Source organism: Salvelinus alpinus, chromosome 24 (genome assembly GCF_045679555.1).
Source record: "Salvelinus alpinus chromosome 24, SLU_Salpinus.1, whole genome shotgun sequence".
In the NCBI taxonomy this organism is placed as follows: Eukaryota; Metazoa; Chordata; class Actinopteri; order Salmoniformes; family Salmonidae; genus Salvelinus; species Salvelinus alpinus.
Window position 1 is genome coordinate 2,704,822 of NC_092109.1, and position 22,121 is coordinate 2,726,942.

The 22,121-nt window shown below is 41.7% G+C and overlaps 1 pseudogene; it reads left to right on the forward strand.

The window, feature by feature from the left end:
• Positions 1–1,620: 1,620 nt before the first annotated feature.
• LOC139551679 (fibropellin-1-like) overlaps positions 1,621–22,121 on the forward strand; it is a 54,522-nt pseudogene continuing 34,021 nt past the window's right edge.

Sequence of the window (22,121 nt, forward strand, 5' to 3'; positions counted from 1 at the left end):
AGGAGTGATGGTTGCTGATAATGGGCCTCTGTACGCCTATGTAGATTTTCCATAAATAATCTGCCATTTCCAGCTACAATAGTCATTTACAACATTAACAATGTCTATGCTGTATTTCTGAAAAATGTGCTTTTCTTTCAAAAACAAGGACATTTCTACGTGACCCCAATCTTTTGAACGGTAGTGTATATCACACACACAATGTATATTAAACACACTACACATAGACCCTGTATGTATTTTGACCTTCTTGAAGTAGTCTGTTGTCAATTGTTCCTGGCTTTTCCTTTTTCCCATGTTTCCAGTTTATAATTGCAGAGGACGGGTCATGTGGTCTTAAGTAAGAGCACGGCCACCGCCGAAGGCCCGCCCATGTCATTGATTTACCACGTCGTCAAGTACATGTAAGGACACCAGTGTTGGGTCATCTCATTAATTTACACAACACTGTCTCTTCAATCACTCGCTCATCCCTGTCGTGCCGGCTGTGCATAGAGCAGCAACAAAGGAACTCAACTTGTAAAATAATTTATTGACGTCATTGGAAGATTTGTGGAAAATGTTGATCTACTCTGCCGTGTCTGCCGGTAGAATAAACCCCTAATGTGTACAATGGCGTTTGAAACCCATGCCCTGATGATTTCCTGCCATGTTCCTAACAGGAAGACGTCTGAGATGGTGCGTACCCCAATGGTCCCCCTGGCCATGCCCCAGAAACTACGCTAACTTCACGCCCGAGATCAAGAAATTATGTCAATTATCCTATCAGAAACTTCTAAAGCCATGACATAATTTTTGGGAATTTTCCGAGCTGTTTAAAAGCACAGTCAACTGAGTGTATGCGAAGTTCTGACCCACTGGAATTGTGATACAGTGAATTATAAGTGAGATAATCTGTCTGTAAACAATTGTTGGAAAAATTACTTGTGTCATGCGCAAAGTAGATGTCCTAACCGACTTGCCAAAACTATAGTTTGTTAACAAGAAATATATGGAGTGGTTGAAAAACTAGTTTTAATGACTCCAACCTAAGTGTATGTAAACCTCTGACTTCAACTGTATGTTCGAGTTTTATTTCTATGTTAGAGCTATAGTCTACACACTGTACAGTATATGTAGTATCTTAATTTGAACTACTTTGCTATAGCAGGAAAATTATCCTGCAGCAACTGGAAATGTGAATTATGTGGATTATAATGAATTGCATTTTTCTATTAGGGTTGATACATATTTTTCGTAAGGTAAAATCTAATTTGAAACTTCAAAGTGGAAATTACAAACTTCAGAAGCCGTTTTAACCCTCAAATACACTACAAGGTTTAAATTTCCTGCAATGCAGGAAAGTTATCCTGCAACAGGTTGATCAATTGAAAACCTACATCTGTAGCAGTGGTGGTCATCTGCATTGGTCATGGAGAGCTACAGGGTGTTCCAGGCTTTTGTTCCAGCCAGTGCTAATACACCTGAATCAACTAGTCTTATTTTCAAGACCTTGATTAAATATTATACAGGCCTATGTACAAATTTATGAAAAATAGTTTTGATGTAATCAATTATGAGTTCATATATTTGTATAGGCCTACCCTCTAATACTCTACATTTTGTCATCTACCCTCCAGAATGGTGCATGACCTGGATGTCAAAGTCATTGTCTACTCCCACTTTGGCAAGAACGTCCCTAAGACTCACAAGATGAGCCCCGATGCCTTCATCCAGATGGGACTACAGCTGGCCTACCACAGGTGAGTATACACAACATGCTAATTACATTTGAGTGCTTATTTCAATGACTGCAAAGAGCTCTGTCATGCCTGCATTATTTTACAATGACCAGTTGAGGGCACCAGATAGCAAAATATTCCCCAACCTACCTCCATTCCAACGGTAGACTGTACCAGGCCTGGAATTTCGTGACTTTAGGTGTAAGGCCGTTTGGCCTTCAACAGGTGCCCAATCTGCCAGGGCACCAAAATAGCCAATTAAATTCATTAGAAAAACAAAAAAACACTAGCTATGCTGTTCTGTTAAGAAAAACACACACTACCAGTCAAAAGTTTTAGAACACCTACTACATTGTAGAATAATGGTGAAGACATCAACACTATGAAAAAACACATATGGAATCATGTAGTAACCAATAAAGTGTTAAACAAATCAAAATATATTTTATATTTGAGATTATTCAAATAGCCACCCTTTGCCTTGATGACAGCTTTGCACACTCTTGGCATTCTCTCAACAAGCTTCATGAGGTAGTCACCTGGAATGCATTTCAATTAACAGGTGTACCTTCTTAAGAGATGGCTGAGTTATTGATGAATCAGGAAAACAGATTTTACGTGTCCATTAATTAAATCCTTTGTAAATCCAATACAAAATGGCTTATCACAATGGCCCCCTGTTGGCTCTGGTGGGCATTTAGCTACAGTGCATTCGGAAAGTATTCAGACCCCTTGACTTTTTCCACAATTTGTTATTTTACAGCCTTATTCTAAAATGTATTAAATAATTTTTTCCTCTCATCAATCTACACAAAATATCCCATAATGACAAACCAAATGAATATACATTTTTATTTAAATATATCACATTTAAATACAGTTGAAGTCGGAAGCTTACACACTTAGGTTGGAGTCATTAAAACTTGTTTGTCAACCACTTCACAAATTTCTTGATAACAAACTATAGTTTTGGCAAGTCGGTTAGGACATCTACTTTGTGCATGACACAAGTAATTTTTCCAACAATTGTTTACAGATATATTATTTCACTTACAATTCACTGTATCACAATTCCAGTGGGTCAGAAGTTCACATACACTAAGTTGCCTGTGCCTTTAAACAGCTTGGAAAATTAAATAAAATTATGTCATGGCTTTAGAAGCTTCTGATAGGCTAATTGACATAATTTGAGTCAATTGGAGGTGTAGCTGTGGATTTTTTTCAAGGCCTACCTTCAAACTCAGTGACTCTTTGCTTGACATCATGGGAAAATCAAAAAAAATCAGCCAAGACCTCAGAAAAATAATTGTAGACCTCCACAAGTCTAGTTCATCCTTGGGAGCAATTTACAAATGCCTGAAGGTACCACGTTCATCTGTACACACAATAGTCCGCAAGTATAAACACCATGGGACCACGCAGCCGTCATACAGCTCAGGAAGGAGACGCGTTCTGTTTCCTAGTAATGAATGTACTTTGGTGCGAAAAGTGCAAATCAATCCCAGAACAACGGCAAAGGACCTTGTGAAAATGCTGGAGGAAACAGGTACAAAAGTATTTATATCCACAGTAAAACGAGTCCCATATCGACATAACCTGAAAGGCCGCACAGCAAGGAAGAAGCCACTGCTCCAAAACCGCCATAAAAAAGCCAGACTACGGTTTGCAACTGCACATGGGGGCAGAGATCGTATTTTTGGGGGATATGTCCTCTGGTCTGATGAAACAAAAATAGAACTGTTTGGCCATAATGACCATTGTTATGTTTGGAGGAAAAGGGGGGGTGGCTTGCAAGCCAAAGAACACCACCCCAACCGTGAAACACGGGGGTGGCAGCATCATGTTGTGGTGGTGCTTTTCTGCAGGAGGGACTGGTGCACTTCTCAAAATAGATGGCATCATGAGGTAGGAAAATTATGTGGATATTGAAGCAACATCTCAAGACATCAGTCAGGAAGTTAAAGCTTGGTCGCAAATGGGTCTTCCAAATGAACAATGACCCAAAGCATACTTCCAAAGTTGTGGCAAAATGGCTTAAGGACAACAAAGTCAAGGTATTGGAGTGGCCATCACAAATCCCTGACCTCAATCTTATTGAAAATTTGATGGCAGAACTAAAAACGTGTGTGCGAGCAACGAGGCCTACAATCCTGACTCAGTTACACCAGCTCTGTCAGGAGGAATGGGCCAAAATTCACCCAACTTATTGTGGGAAGCTGGTGGAAGACTAACCGAAACGTTTGACCCAAGTTAAACAATTTAAAGGCAATGCTACCAAAAACTAATTGAGTGTATGTAAATTTCTGACCCACTGGGAATGTGATGAAAGAAATAAAAGCTGAAATAAATCATTCTCTCTACTATTATTCTGACATTTCACATTCTTGAAATAAAGTGGTGATCCTAACTGACCTAAGACAGGGAATTCTTACTAGGATTAAATGTCAGGAATTGTGAAAAACTGAGTTTAAATGTATTTGGCTAAGCTGCGTGTAAAATTCTGACTTCAACTGTAAGTATTCAGACCCTTTACTCAGTACTTTGTTGAAGAATCTTGGGCGGTGATTACAGCCTCGAGTCTTGTTGGATATGATGCTACAAGCTTCTCACACCTGTATTTGGGGAGTTTCTCCCATTCTTCTCTGCAGATCCTCTCACCTCTGTCAGGTTGGATGGGGAGCATCACTGTACAGCTATTTTCAGGTCTCTCCAGAGATGTTTGATCGGGTTCAAGTCTGGGCTCTGGCTGGGCCACTCAAGGACATTCAGAGACTTGTCCCGAAGCCACACCTGCATTGTCTTGGCTGTGTGCTTAGGGTCAAAGGTGAACCTTCACCCCCCAGTCTGAGGTCCTGAGTTCTTGGGAGCAGGTTTTCATCAAGGATCTCTCTGTACTTTGCTCCAATCATCTTTCCCACCATCCCGATTAGTCCCTGAGTCCACTGAAAAACATCCCTGCAGCATGATGCTACCACAAAAATGCTTTACCACAGGGATGGTGCCAGGTTTCCTCCAGATGTGACGCTTGGCATTCATTCCAATGTGCTCAATCTTGGTTTCATCAGACCAGACAATCTTGTGTTCTCAGGGTCTGAGAGTCCATTAGGTGTCTTTTGGCAAACTCCAAGCGGGCTGTCAAGTACCTTTTACTGAGGAGTGGCTCCGTCTGGAATGCTGCAGAGATGGTTGTCCTTCTGGAAGGTTCTCCCACCTCGACTGAGGAACTCTAGGGGTCTCTCAGAGTAACCATTGGGTTCTTGGTCACAATCCTGACCAAGGCCCTTCTCCCGTGATTGTTCAGTTTGGCCAGGCAGCCAGCTCTAGGAAGAGTCTTGGTGGTTCTAAACTTTTTCTACAGACAATCCCTTCGACTTCATGGCTTGGCTTTTGCTCTGATATGTGGAACCTTATATGTGGAACCTTATATAGACAGGTGTGTGCCTTTCCAAATCCTGTCCAATCAATTGAATTTACCACAGGTGGACTCCAATCAATTTGTAGATGTAAAGGGGTGCGTAACTGGTGGCAGTGAAGTCAGACGCAGGAGAGCAGAACTAGGTAATAGCCGGAGCAGTTTCATTTCAAAACCAACGGCATAAATAAATAATCAACATGGGTACAAAACCCGACACGCACCAGTAAACATGTGCACAAGCACTAACAACAAACAATTCCACACAAAAACATGGGGGGAACAGAGGGTTAAATACACAACACTTAATGAGGGAAATGAGAACCAGGTGTGTAGGAAAACAAGACAAAACAAATGGAAAATGAAAAGTGGATTGACGATGGCTAGAAGACCGGTGGTGCCGACCGCCGAACGGCGCCCGAACAAGGGGAGGAACCGACTTCGGTGGAAGTCGTGACAGTAGAAACATCTCAAGGATGATCAATGTAAACAGGATGAACCTGATCTCAATTTCGAGTCTCATAGCAAATGGGTCTGAATACTTATGTAAATAAGATATTTCATTATTATTTTTTTTGTATATTTGCAAAGATTTTTAAAAAACTGTTCGCTTTGTCATTATGGGATATTGTGTGTAGATTCAAAAGGGGAAAACATATTTGAGTAAGGCTGTAACATAACAAGGTGTTTGCCGGGGTAGAGGTAGCCAGGTGGAAAGCATGGCCAGCCGTGGAAAAATGCTTCTTGAAATGATCGATTATCGTAGATTTTTCAGTGGTGACAGTGTTTCCTAGCCTCAGTGCAGTGGGCAGCTGGGAGGAGGTGCTCTTATTCTCCATGGACTTTACAGTTTCCCAAAACTTTTTGAAATTAGTGCTACAGGAAGCTAATTTCTGTTTGAAATAGCTAGCCTTAGCTTTCCTAACTGACTGAGTATATTGGTTCCTGACTTCCCTGAAGAGTTGCATATCGCGGGGGTTATTCGATGCTAATGCAGAACACCACAGGATGTTTTTGTGCTGGTGTAGGGCAGTCATGTCTGGGTTGAACCAAGAGCTATATCTGTTCTTAGTTCTACATTTTTTGAATGGGTCATGCTTATTTAAGATGGAGAGGAAAGCACTTTTGAAGAGCAACCAGGCATCCTCTATTGACGGGATGAGGTCAATATCCTTCCAGGATACCCGGGCCAGGTTGGTTAGAAAGGCCTGCTCGCTGGGGCGTTTGACAGTGATGAGGGGTGGTGGTTTGACCGCGGACCCATTACGCACGCAGGCAATGAGGCAGTGATCGCTGAGATCCTGGTTGAAGACAGCAGAGGTGTATTTAGAGGGCAAGTTGGTCAGGATGATATCTAAGAGGTTGCCCATGTTTACGGATTTAGGGTTGTACCTGGTAGGTTCCTTGATAGTTTGTGTGAGATTGAGGGTATCTAGCTTAGATTGTAGGACGGCCGGGGTGTTAAGCATGTCCCAGTTTAGGTCACCTAACAGTACGCACTGTCACGCCCTGGCCTTAGTTATCTTTGTTTTCTTTATTATTTTAGTTAGGTCAGGGTGTGACATGGGGAAGGTATGTGTTTTGAATTGTCTAGGGGTTTTTGTATGTTTATGGGGCAATGTTTAGTCTAGGTGTATGTATGTCTATGGTTGCCTAGATTGGTTCTCAATTAGAGACAGCTGTCTATCGTTGTCTCTGATTGGGAGTCATATTTAGGCAACCATAGTCATTAGGTAGTTTGTGGGTGATTGTCTATGTCTATGTGTAAGTTGCCTGTGTCTGCACTTGTCATTATATAGCTTCACGTTTGTGGTTTTGTTTAGTTTGTAAGTGTTCTTCATCTTTGTTGATTAAATATGTGTTAATTTCACGCTGCGCCTTGGTCCTCCTCTCTTTCACGTAACGACGATCGTGACACGCACTCTGAAGATAAATGGGGGGGCGATCATTTCACATATGGTGTCCAGGGCACAGCTGGGGGCTGAAGGGGGTCTATAACAAGCGGCAACGGTGAGAGACTTGTTTCTGGAAAAGTGGATTTTTAAAAGTAGAAGCTCGAATTGTTTGGGCAAAAACCTGTAAAGTATGACAGAACTCTGCAGGCTATCTCTGCAGTAGATTGCAACTCCACCCCCTTTGGCAGTTCTATCTTGTTGGAAAATGTTATAGTTAGGTATGGAAATGTCAGGATTTTTGGTGGCCTTCCTAAGCCAGGATTCAGACACGGCTAGGACATCCGGGTTGGCGGAGTGTGCTAAAGCAGTGAATAAAACAAACTTAGGGAGGAGGCTTCTAATGTTAACATGCATGAAACCAATGCTTTCACGGTTATAGAAGTCAACAAATGAGAGAGCCTGGGGAATGGAAGTGATGCTGGGGGTTGCAGGTTCTGAGTTAACCTCTACATCACCAGAGAAACAGAGCAGGAGTAGGATAAGGGTACAGCTAAAGGCTAAAAGAACTGGTCGTCTAGTGCGTTCGGAACAGAGAGTAAAGGGGGCAGGTTTCTGGGAACGGAAGGATAGATTCAAGGAATAATGTACAGACAAAGGTATGGTAGGATGTGAGTACAGTGGAGGTAAGCCTAGGCATTGAGGGACGATGAGAGAGGTTTTGTCTCTAGAAGCACCATTTAAGCAGGGCTGGAGGCTCTACAATGAAATAAGGCAAAAATTACTAACCAAAACAGCAATAGACAAGGCATATTATATACATTGTATATAGACTTATTTTCTACTGTATTAAGGAGTGTATGTTTGTTTTATGTGTCGAACTGCTTTGCTTTATCTTTGCCAGGTCGCAGTTGTAAATGAGAACTTGTTCTCAACTTGCCTACCTAGTTAAATAAAGGTGAAAAAATATATATATATACAGTGGGGAGAACAAGTATTTGATACACTGCCGATTTTGCAGGTTTTCCTACTTACAAAGCATGTAGAGGTCTGTCATTTTTATCATAGGTACACTTCAACTGTGAGAGACGGAATCTAAAACATACATGTGTATATATATATATTGACATTAGGGAGAGGCATGTGTAGAAGGGTAATCTAGGGAAAGGGGTCAAGATGTTACATAAATAAACAAGCACACATCTCAAAATCCCTCTTCACATAAACAGTAGCTCGCATTCTCTGGAAATACCACCATCATCACCAGAAATGACCGGTCTAGGACCAAGGGGATTTGGGTTTTTTTTAGAAGGGAGGAAGGAGATACTTCTAATTCCCAGTTCCAGACAAAGAGGAGAGTGGTCAGAAATACCCTCACAGGCTCTAAAAAAATGCCACCATCCAGAGTGCGAATAACAAGGGGCCCAGGGGGGTATCAGACCGTCTGAATGATACACGAGTCCACCCTAAATGATGCTGGAATGATTTTTGGAGTGGACGAACATGCGCAGGTAACCTACATTTTGAAGTGATTTGTTAGACAATAAGCAATAAGCCAACCCCACAGAACCCGTAGGGCTCCCCCGCCTTGGGGGCTGTGTGGTACGCCATTGGTGACATCTGATACAGGGGGGCTTACTGATGCGCTGGATGGAGCCTGTTGACTTTCTCCACTGTCTGTCTGAACTGAAGGGAAGTGAATAGAGTTGGCAGAAATGGACAGGAAAAGAGAGGAGAGGAGTAGATGAGAGGAAAGGTAGGTCTAGCTAGAGGATTGCCGTTGAGTGAAAAATGATCAGAATATGAAAGGAGCCTACTGTATAGGGGCATCAGTAGAGGAGATGAGACAGCAGGATGAGAAGTAGTTGACTGTTCTTTGTCTTTTCGGGGAAGGAGGGCGGTAGATATGTGAAAAGAGAAGGGAGGACAGAAGTTGAGGAAGCACCACTGCCAGGAAACCCTATCGATGAACCCTGTTTTTCCTGTTCCTTATTGGCTCTTTTATTTATGCATCTGGGTTGGAAAGCGAGGTAGCAACAGTACACCTTTCCTCAGCCTACACAACAGAGGTCTATAGAAACAGGATAGAAAAAGTCAACCATATGTCATATGTCCTAACCTCACTTTGCAACTGATTCAAACAGAGACCCTTGAAAAGACTTTGAATGTCACCTTTTATTCAAGCCTTGTGACACAACTACAACTTTTCAACCGACATGGTCTTCATCAGGATACATTGTCAATGACTTTCCAGGCATCTCAGTACCACAGAGCAGTCCTAGAAAGTCTAAAGAAAGTGGACATAGACGACCTAGATGGAGTAAATTGCCAATTGAAACGGGGTCGGGATTAGACCCAAGTAGAGTAGATAAAGATTACAAATCAGGATGATCGCCAGGAAGATCCACATTAGATTCAGGATTGTGGCAAACCAACCTGTACATTGCTCAGACTCAACAACTAAGGGTCTTTTCTTCATGCGTAAAGTTGAAGAGGCAGCACAGTGACATTTTAATTTACATAATATATGTAAATGAACTTTTCAATTCACATTAGCAACAGAGCGTTCGGGAGGGTTCAGCGCTTGGCAACGGACATTTACTGTAAATATTCCAATTAAATATCCCAGTATAGCCACTACCGAGCATGCTTCAATTATGCAAGCGACTTTTCATCTTAACCATATTACACATTTGTAAAATGGAACCAAACCACATTACGCTCTTGAATAACGCAGCAATTCACAAGCATGTGCAGACAATAAAGGGTTTATTTTCTCGTCTGTAGTCTGTAGTCTACACACATTACATTTTAGCTTCAAGACAAAAGTACAGACCTGCTAACAGCACGTCTTCATCAAGTAACGTTAGCCTATCAAAAATTAACGATTAGGCCTACTACCACTCATAGGAATTTACAAGTACGGGAGAACCGGGATGAAAGTAACACGTTTCGTTTTTTTCCTAATTACTCAGAGATCGATAGAGCTAGACACACCGTGTTTTATGAGAATCAACTTATATATGTCCTCTACCATTCATTAGCAACTGTAGTTCCATTCCTAAGGTAGATGAGTTATATAGGCAGACAGCACCAACCTGCCGGCGGGGCGGGAGTAACACGGCCTTGGGACAAAGGTAACAGCTGGCGAGAAGTGCACAATATCTATTTGTCTTATTTCGATGTTTCTGGTTTGTAATGCTCATTGCTTTCAACAAATGTACTATCAGCCATAATTTCATGTTTGGTCGATTTGAATAATTAATGCTATAGGTTCGAAATGTATGAAAATAAACCATGGGTCAACATCGCAATATTTTGTTTTACAGTATTAATCGGACAAAAATTGATCAGATAGATATAAAAAACATAATTTTCTGATCGCACTTTAATGGGAATGTGGCAGATGTTTTTCACAATTTTCAATGACTATTCATGCTTAGCCATACCACTCAGGTACGCTCCTCGTGTCTTGGCGGAATACACATCTTTATTCTCACAAACGGCAAACTCATCATGTTTATCACATTTCTATGGCTTGACATAAGGTAATTGACCCCAGAATCATAAAGATATATGTGTTTAACCACTAACCTGTCGATCAAAGCTCATGTGAAAACTGATCCATCAAGTCAGTTGATTAAGGAATAATTCTAATGATGTCATATTGTCACGATTCCCGCGTCCTGAGTCTGTTTTTGCCTGTGTTCTGTCCTGGAGTGTTTTTCCGGTGTCCTGGAACGCACCCTGTCTGGTTGCCGGGCGACGTAGCTAGTTGGGAGATCTCTGATTACCCGCACCTGTATCCCATCAGCTATCTGCACACCTGGTCCTGATCATCACCCCTCCACTTCATAAGCTCTGACCTGACATCCATTCCCTGCCAGATCGTTAGACATGAACAGTATGTTGTGCCAGCGTATCAGCCTCCAGTTTGATAGAGGTTGTTTTGTACGTCTTGCTTGCCTTGAACTTACCTCCGTTTTTTCTGTCTACAGTCATTCACCCGGAACACTCATCTCATCCCTACCTGGTCGTCGGTGACTTCAGTTACTTCCTTGGATCTGCTTACTCAATTCCATCAACTCACCTCCGCCTCCCGCTCCGCTACTTGGATTTTTCTATCACTACATTTACACTTGTAAATAAATACTCACCTTCGTCTTACTCTCCTTGTCCTGGTCTGCTTCTGGGTTCTACTTTAGAGAATCGTGACACATATAATTTTCAAACATTCAGTCACTTGTTGATATTTTGCTAACATTAAAAAGGCAATCTGAACTCATCAGTTTACGTGTTACTTTTATCCTACCCGTCTCGCCTGTAACTTCTCCCTGGCTAACACTAGTTGGCATGATACTTAACCTATGCTGTCATTTAATCACTAGATGGATTAACAAAATGACGTATGTTTGGAACCTTAAACAACTAAACACAACTCTACAACCGGGTCAGTTTTTAAAAAACGTATATCACTCAAAACCACTTTTTGTTGATTACTCAGAAATACGGTCAGACTGGACTGTTTTTTTGCAGGGAGGTCGTCCTCCACTTTAGGAACAATGTCATTCTAGCTTCTGTGTTATCTGAGAAAATGGGCGTGTTACTTTCGCTCCGGCTCTCTCCATACAGTAGGCCAACTTAAAACATTACAATAAGTCAGGCTTCCTTTTTATAAATATCATGCAAAGCATTTGGCTTACATGTAAAGCAAATTGCGACTGAAAACGTTGGTATAATATATAAGTGAATTCAATGGGGAGGTACGACAAGCAAAGAGCTGTTTTATTTGGAAGCTCATACCCGCCACCCAAAAACATAAATACATTGAAATGCCTCATGATTTGTCAACTCATGCACAATTAAACTGTGCTTCATCTGATCAACTGCAGCCTTTAACCACCACAGCTGCAGGTAGCCTAGATCCCTTCTGATCCTATCTGGGCCTGGTCAGGGGAAACGAACCGGTAACATCATGTATCATGTATTTATAGCCTAAGCTATGTATTTATAGCCTAATATAAGCCCAATTATTTATGTTCTGAGAACATGAATGTGATCAAATTCAGGTGGCTACCTAGGCCTTTTTATGGAGTGGCTGCGATTCTGGATTTTCTGGAACCCGACTTGTCGTGGCTATTGATACAGAGATTTCTGCGCAAGTGCAGTTTTTTTTAAACATAGCTGCTGCCTAGATAGCTTCTGCTCAGTGCTACCCACTGCCACTTCCTCCTCTTTGACATGGTGGGGGACAGCATTCCACAAGTGAGGATGGCTTTCACTTCAGCAGTAAAAAATTCATGAACTTCTTTGAGGAAAAGATCATGATCATTAGAAAGCAAATTACGGACTCCTCTTTAAATCTGCCTATTCCTCCAAAGCTTAGCTGTCCTGAGTCTGCACAACTCTGCCAGGACCTAGGATCAAGAGAGACACTTAAGTGTTTTAGTACTATATCTCTTGACACAATGATGAAAATAATCATGGCCTCTAAACCTTCAAGCTGCATACTGGATCCTATTCCAACTAAACTACTGAAAGAGCTGCTTCATGTGCTTGGCCCTCCTATGTTGAACATAATAAACGGCTCTCTATCCACCGGATGTGTACCAAACTCACTAAAAGTGGCAGTAATAAAGCCTCTCTTGAAAAAGCCAAACCTTGACCCAGAAAATATAAAAAACTATCGGCCTATATCGAATCTTCCATTCCTCTCAAATATTTTTTTAAAAAGCTGTTGCGAGGCCACTCACTGCCTTCCTGAAGACAAACAATGTATACAAAATGCTTCAGTCTGGTTTTAGACCCCATAATAGCACTGAGACTGCACTTGTGAAGGTGGTGAATGACATTTTAATGGCGTCAGACCGAGGCTCTGCATCTGTCCTCGTGCTACTAGACCTTAGTGCTGCCTTTGATACCATCGATCACCACATTCTTTTGGAGAGACTGGAAACCCAAATTGTCTACACGGACAAGTTCTGGCCTGGTTTAGATCTTATCTGTGGGAAAGATATCAGTTTGTCTCTGTGAATGGTTTGCCCTCTGACAAATCAACTGTACATTTCGGTGTTCCTCAAGGTTCCGTTTTAGGACCACTATTGTTTTTACTATATATTTTACCTCTTGGGGATGTCATTCGAAAAAATAATGTTAACTTTCACTGCTATGCGGATGACACACAGCTGTACATTTCAATGAAACATGGTGAAGCCTCAAAATTGCCCTCGCTAGAAGCCTGTGTTTCAGACATAAGGAAGTGGATGGCTGAAAACGTTCTACTTTTAAACTCGGACAAAACAGAGATGCTTGTTCTAGTCGGAAGTTGACAAACACTTAGGTTGGAGTCTTAAAACTCATTTTTCAACCACTCCACAAATGTCTTGTTAACGAACTATAGTTTTGGCAAGCTGGTTAGGACATCTACTTTCTGCATGACACAAGTAATTTTTCAAACAATTGTTTACAGACATATTATTTCACTTATAATTCACTGTTTTACAATTCCAGTGGGTCAGAAGTTTACATACACTCAGTTGACTGTGCCTTTAAACAGCTTGGAAATTCTAGAAAATGATGTCATGGCTTTAGCTTCTGATAGGCTAATTGACATAATTTGAGTCAATTGGAGGTGTACCTGTGGATGTATTTCAATGCCTACCTTCAAACTCAGTGCCTCTTTGCTTGACATCATGGAAAAATCAAAAGAAATCAGCCAAGACCTCAGAAAAAAATTGAGACCTCCACAAGTTTGGTTCATCCTTGTGAGCAATTTCCAAATGCCTGAAGGTACCACGTTCATCTGTACAAACAATAGTACGAAAGTATAAACACCATGAGACCACGCAGCCATCATACCGCTCCTAGAGATGAACGTACTTTGGTGCAATATGTGCAAATCAATCCCAGAACAACAGTAAAGGACCTTGTGAATATGCTGGAGGAAACAGGTGCAAAAGTATCTATATCCACAGTAAAACGAGTCCTATATCGACATATTTTATTTATTTTTTATTTATTTTACCTTTATTTAACCAGGTAGGCTAGGTGAGAACAAGTTCTCATTTACAACTGAGACCTGGCCAAGATAAAGCATAGCAGTGTGAACAGACAACAACACAGAGTTACACATGGAGTAAACAATAAACAAGTCAATAACACAGTAGGCCAAAAAATATATATACACTGCTCAAAAAAATAAAGGGAACACTTAAACAACACAATGTAACTCCAAGTCAATCACACTTCTGTGAAATCAAACTGTCCACTTAGGAAGCAACACTGATTGACAATAAATTTCACATGCTGTTGTGCAAATGGAATAGACAAAAGGTGGAAATTATAGGCAATTAGCAAGACACCCCCAATAAAGGACTGATTCTGCAGGTGGTGACCACAGACCACTTCTCAGTTCCTATGCTTCCTGGCTGATGTTTTGGTCACTTTTGAATGCTGGTGGTGCTCTCACTCTAGTGGTAGCATGAGACGGAGTCTACAACCCACACAAGTGGCTCAGGTAGTGCAGCTCATCTAGGATGGCACATCAATGCGAGCTGTGGCAAGGTTTGCTGTGTCTGTCAGCGTAGTGTCCAGAGCATGGAGGCGCTACCAGGAGACAGGCCAGTACATCAGGAGACGTGGAAGAGGCCGTAGGAGGGCAACAACCCAGCAGCAGGACCGCTACCTCCGCCTTTGTGTAAGGTGGAGCACTGCCTGAGCCCTGCAAAATGACCTCCAGCAGGCCACAAATGTGCATGTGTCTGCTCAAACGGTCAGAAACAGACTCCATGAGGGTGGTATGAGGGCCCGACGTCCACAGGTGGGGGTTGTGCTTACAGCCCAACACCGTGCAGGACGTTTGGCATTTTGCCAAAGAACACCAAGATTGGCAAATTCGCCACTGGCGCCCTGTGCTCTTCACAGATGAAAGCAGGTTCACACTGAGCACATGAGCACATGTGACAGACGTGACAGAGTCTGGAGATGCCTGCAACATCCTCCAGCATGACCGGTTTGACGGTGGGTCAGTCATGGTGTGGGGTGGCATTTCTTTGTGGGGCCGCACAGCCCTCCATGTGCTCGCCAGAGGTAGCCTGACTGCCATTAGGTACCGAGATGAGATCCTCAGAGCCCTTGTGAGACCATATGCTGATACATGCACATTTGTGGCCTGCTGGAGGTCATTTTGCAGGGCTCAGGCAGTGCTCCACCTTGCACAAAGGCGGAGGTAGCGGTCCTGCTGCTGGGTTGTTGCCCTCCTACGGCCTCCTCCACGTCTCCTGATGTACTGGCCTGTCTCCTGGTAGCGCCTCCATGCTCTGGACACTACGCTGACAGACACAGCAAACCTTCTTGCCACAGCTCGCATTGATGTGCCATCCTGGATGAGCTGCACTTCCTGAGCCACTTGTGTGGGTTGTAGACTCCGTCTCATGCTACCACTAGAGTGAGAGCACCGCCAGCATTCAAAAGTGACCAAAACATCAGCCAGGAAGCATAGGAACTGAGAAGTGGTCTGTGGTCACCACCTGCAGAATCAGTCCTTTATTGGGGGTGTCTTGCTAATTGCCTATAATTTCCACCTTTTGTCTATTCCATTTGCACAACAGCATGTGAAATTTATTGTCAATCAGTGTTGCTTCCTAAGTGGACAGTTTGATTTCACAGAAGTATGATTGACTTGGAGTTACATTGTGTTGTTTAACTTCTTGCGACTACAGGGGGTGCTGTTCCGAATTAGCATTTTGTCGTCTCCAAATTAAACTGCCTAGTACTCAATTCTTGCTCGTACAATATGCATATTATTAATTCTATTGGATAGAAAAAACTTTCTAGTTTCATACAACGTTGAAATTATGAATGTGGGTGACCCAGAACTCTTTCTAGAACGAAATCCATGACAGACAGTGAAAGGTCTGAGAGCGAAGCTCTGGTTTCAGATCAGTTTTTAAGGTCTCTGTCTATCCTATGGAACGACACGAACTGCACCCGCCTTCCCCTGGATGTCAGTAACCAATGAGAAGTGGAATGGGCCTTCTAGGTAGCTCTCAGAGGTTATAAAAGACCAAGGAGTGAGAGTAGCCCCCCTTTCGACGCTCGCCCTTACGCAGGAAGGGACCTCCGGACGCCATTTTCACAGGCTCGGTTATCAACTTGAAATGTATCCGTCTGTAATTTAATTCGATATAGGACTTAGAAACATCATAAGGTAGTTAATTTAAACCGTTTTATAGCAATTTATATCCGTTTAGTGCGATTTTGAGGAATTTCTTTGTTGTGCACTCTGAAACTTTGGACACGTTTAGGTGTCCCGTTCGATCGTTAGTGGATATTTCGAAGGACAGAGGACATCTATCGACCAAAAGACGTTTATAACATAGAAAGGATACATTGCCCAAGAATATGATGGAAGATCAGCTCAAAGTAAGCAATATTTAATATGATAAACCGTGTTTCTGTCGAAATATTTTAAACGTATATATCGCCATTTTGTTTGGTATAGCTTCACTTGGCGAACCCTGTATTGAAAAGTAAGGATAATTTTAAAAATGTAAATCAGCGGTTGCATTAAGAACTAATTTGTCTTTCGATTCCTGTCAACCCTGTATTTTTTAGTCAAGTATATGATTAGCTTTTAATTAAACTAGATCACTCTGATAGATGACGTCAGACATATTGAGGCTTGATTTCCTAGTATTTTTATTGTGTAACCACGGTTTTGTATGGCTAAATATGCACCTTTTCGAACAAACTGTATATGTATGTTGTAAAATGATGTTACAGGAGTGTCATCGGAAGAATTCTGAGAAGGTTAGTGAAAAAATTAATATCTTTTGGCGGTGGTTACGTTATAGCGCTCTTTGGCTGGAATCGATGCTCTGGTAACGTTTGCACATGTAGTATGCTAACTTATCGATTTATTGTGTTTTCGCTGAAAAACGCTTAGAAAATCTGAAATATGGTCTGAAATCACAAGAACTGGGTCTTTCCATTGCTATGCTTTGTCTATTTTTATGAAATGTTTTATGATGAGTAAATTGGTCATACACGTTGCTCTATCTAGTAATTCTAGTCGATTTGTGATGGTGGGTGCAATTGTAAACTGTGATTTCTACCTGAAATATGCACTTTTTTCTAACAAAAACTATCCTATACCATGAATATGTTATCAGACTGTCATCTGAAGAGGTTTTTTCTTGGTTAGTGGATATCAATATCTTAGTTGAGCCGAATTGGTGATAGCACCTGAAGGAGTAAGAAACTGATGGAGTTAGAATAGTGGTGTATTTTGCTAACGTGTTTAGCTAATAGATTTACATATTTTGTCTTCCCTGTAAAACATTTTAAAAATCTGAAATGGTGGCTTTATTCACAAGATCTGTATCTTTCATCTGGTGTCTTGGACTTGTGATTTAATGATATTTAGATGCTACTATCTACTTGTGAAGCTATGCTAGCTATGCTAATCAGTGTGTGGGGGGTGGGGGGTGCTCCCGGATCCGGGTTTCTGAGGCAGTAAAAGTTAAGTGTTCCCTTTATTTTTTTGAGCAGTGTATATACATTGTGTGCAAAAGGCATGAGGAGGTAGGCAATAAATAGGCCATAGGAGCGAATAATTACAATTTAGCAGATTAACACTGGAGTGATAAATCATCAGATGATCATGTGCTAGTAGAGATACTGGTGTGCAAAAGAGCAGAAAAGTAAATAAATAAAAACAGTAAGGGGATGAGGTAGGTAAATTGGGTGGGCTGTTTACAGATGGACTATGTACAGCTGCAGCGATCGGTTAGCTGCTCAGATAGCAGATGTTTAAAGTTGGTGAGGGAAATAATAGTCTCCAACTTCAGCGATTTTTGCAATTCGTTCCAGTCACAGGCAGCAGAGAACTGGAAGGAAAGGCGGCGAAATGAGGTGTTGGCTTTTGGGATGATCAGTGAGATTGTCACACTCGTCCTCCTCCTCGTCTGAGGATGAGCAAGGATCGGACCAAAATGCAGCGTGGTTTGAATACATACTTTTAATAATATCAACGAAGATGAAAAACACTTGATAAACTACAAAACGACGTGAACAGACCTGAACATGAGAACATAAAACATGAACGCACGAACAGGAACAAACGAACTAATGAAACAAAACAGTACCGTGTGGCGAACAGACACAGCAACAATCACCCACAAACAAACAGTGAGAACAGCCTACCTTAATATGGTTCTCAATCAGAGGAAACGTAAAACACCTGCCCCTGATTGAGAACCATATCAGGCTAGTTGAATGAACCCAACATAGAAACACATAACATAGAATGCCCACCCAGCTCACGTCCTGACCAACTAAACAATACAGAACAATAGAAATACGGTCAGGAACGTGACAGAGATATACCTGCTGGAGCGCGTGCTACGGGTGGGTGTTATTATCGTGACCAGTGAACTGAGATAAGGCGGAGCTTTATATAACCTGAATGGCCACTCAGCAAGGAAGAAGCCACAGCTCGATAACCACCATAACAACGCCATACTATGGTATGCAACTGCACATGGGGACAAAGATCGTACTGTTTGGAGAAATGTCCTCTGGTCTGATGAAACAAAACTAGAACTGTTTGACAATAATGACCATCGTTGTGTTTGGAGGAAAAAAGGGGGAGGCTTGCAAGCCAAAGAACACCATCCCAACCATGAAGCACGGGGGTGGGAGCATCATGTTGTGGGGGTGCTTTGCTGCAGGAGGGACTGGTGAACTTTACAAAATAGATGGCATCATGAGGTAGGGAAATTATGTGGATATATTGAAGCAACATCTCAAGACATTAGTCAGGAAGTTAAAGCTTGGTCGCAAATGCGTCTTCCAAATGGACAATGACATCAAGCATATTTCCAAAGTTGTGGCAAAATGGCTTAAGGACAACAAAGTCAAGGTATTGGAGTGGTCATCACAAAGCCCTGACCTCAATCCTATAGAAAATGTGTGTGCAGAACTGAAAAAGCATTGTGTGAGCAAGGAGGCCTACAATCCTGACTCAGTTACACCAGCTCTGTCAGGAGGAATGTGCCAAAATTCATCCAACTTATTGTGGGAAGCTTGTGGAAGGCTACCTGAAACGTTTGACCCAAGTTAAACAATTTAAAGGCAATGCTACCAAATACTAATTGAGTGTATGTAAACTTCTGACCCACTGGGAATGTGATGAAAGAAATAAAAGCTGAAATAAATAATTCTCTCTACTATTATTCTGACATTTCACATTCTTAAAATAAAGTGGTGATCCTAACTGACCGATTAAATGTCAGGAATTGTGAAGAACTGAGTTTAAATGTATTTGGCTAAGGTGTATGTAAACTTCCGACTTAAACTGTATACTCAGATCATGTGACACTTAGTTAAATAAAGTCCACCTGTGTGTAATCTATGTAACTTCCTAAGGTATTGGTTGCACCAGATCTTATTTAGGGGCTTCATAGCAAAGGGGGTGAATACATATGCACGCACCACTTTTCAGGTTTTATTATTATTTATTTTTTTAATCAAGTAATTTTTTTAGTTTCACTTCATCAATTTGGACTATTTTGTGTATGCCCATTACATGAAATAAAAATAAAAATCAATTTACATTACAGGTTGTAATGCAACAAAATAGGAAAAACGCCAAGAGGGGTGAATACTTTTGCAAGGCACTGTAAAAGTTGTCTCCCCCACTTCTAAAACCAAAGATGCACCCATCTTTTATACGTTCCTTATTGCTCATCTTTATCAAGGGTGCCAGTATTATGGATCTTACTGTACCTCCCCTAACAGTGGATGATATTCTATCCCTGTGTCCAGAGTGACTGGCCAGGTCACCAGAGATAAAAGACATAGCTGGGTTGGATACAATACAATACTTGCTGTTTTGGTCCATTTGCAGGGATATTCTTGATTTTTTGCTGTCACAGTACCCAACCTGACACATAACACACACATCACAGGCTGGGAACAGCACAGGGACTGCAACAGAGCAGTTCCCATGGAGCACTTAAATCAAATGTATTTGTCACATGCGTCAAATACAACAGCTGTAGACCTTACCGGAGTCTACACCTTAGGTGTCTACACCTTAGGGGTAAAGTGCCTTGCTCAAGGGCACCAGAGAAGAGGGAAAGTCGTGACACCACAACAGGGGACTGACTTGTCGATGACTTGCCCTCCTTAAGAGGTTGGAACGGGGGAGAAGGGGCTGTGTGAGTGAGTGAGTGTGTGTTTGGTCAGTGGATTTGAGAGCAGAGAAACTTGAATGAGAAGGTGCTGTGTATCAGAGAGAGAGAGAGAGAGAAAATGCATGCATGTGGTTTTGGGCAAAAAGGCTTGAATGGGGAGGGAAACTGTGTGTGTGTGTTTGTTTGTTTGTTTGTTTTGGGTGAGGGATTATGATGTTGTAAGACCCGAAACACCCCATGACCCTAGGTTACATCACTGATGATGTGTCCAGGAGCATCAAGAGGTGGTTATTGATTATTGCTTGACAGACATTTTCAAGTCTTGCCATAGATATTCAAGCAGATTTATGTCAAAACTGTAACTAGGCCACTCAGGAACATTCAATGTTGTCTTGGAATGAAACTCCAGTGTATATTTGTTCTTGTGTTTTAGGTAACTGTCCTTCTGAAAGGTGAATTAATCTCCCAGTGTCTGTTGAAAAGCAGAATTAACCATGTTTTCCTCTAGGATTTTGCCTGTGCTTAGCTCTATTCAGTTTATTTTTATCCTAAATAAACCTCTCTAGTTCTTGCCAATAACAAGCATACCTATAACATGATGCAGCCACTACCATGCTTGAAAATATTAAGAGTGGTACTCAGTGATGTGTTGTGTTGGATTCGCCCCAAACGTAATGCTTTATATTCAGGACATGAATTTAATTTCTTTGCCACATTTTTTGCAGTTTTACCTTAGTGGCTTATTGCATGTTTAGGAATATATTCTGGACAGGCTTCCCTCTTTTCATTCTGTTATTTATGTTAGTATTATGGAGTAACTACAATGTTGTTGATCCATCCTTAGTTATCTCCCATCACAACCATTAAACTCTGTAATTGTTTTAAAATCTCCAATGGCCTCATGGTGAAATCCCTGAGTGGTTTCTTTCCTCTCCGGCAACTGAGTTAGTAGTAGTGACTAATTAATAACTGCAACGGGATATTCAATGTCTTCTTTTTACCCATCTACCAATACGTGCAATTCTTTGCAAACCATCGGTTTGAATCTGTGCTTGAAATGCACTGCTCGACTGAGATAACTGTGTGGGGTACAGAATTGGGGTAGTCATTTAAAAATCCATGCAACTTATTATGTGACTTGTTAAGCACATTTTTACTCCTGAACGTGTTTAGGCTTGCGATAACAAAGGGGTTGAATACTTAGACATGTCAGGTTTTCATTTTTAATGAATTTGTAAACATTTCTTAAAACACAATTCCTGTAACGGCCGTCCCTCGGTGAGTGAGTAGACCAAGGCGCAGCGGGTGATGAATACATAATGTTTATTTGACAAGACGGAAAAACACGAAACGAAATACACTTGAATGATTAACAAAATAACAAAACGAACTAGACAGACCTAAACTATGAACTTACATGAAACGAGGAACACATAAACAGGAACGAACGAGACGAGACAGTACCGTGTGTTGCAAAATACAGACACAGCGACAATCACCCACAAACAAACAGTGAGAACAACCTACCTTAATATGACTCTCAATTAGAGGAAAACGCAAAACACCTGCCTCTAATTAAGAGCCATACCAGGCAACCCAAAACCAACATAGAAACAGCAAACATAGACTGCCCACCCAAAACTCACTCCCTGACCATCACACATACAAAACAACAGAAAACAGGTCAGGAACGTGACAGAACCCCCCCCTCAAGGTGCGAACGCCGGGCGCACCAGCACAAAGTCCAGGGGAGGGTCTGGGTGGGCATCTGACCACGGTGGTGGCTCAGGCTCCGGACGCTGTCCCCACACCACCATAGTCACTCCCCGCTTCTGTATCCCCCTCCCAATGACCACCCTCCAACTAAACCCACCTATATGAAGGGGCAGCATCGGGA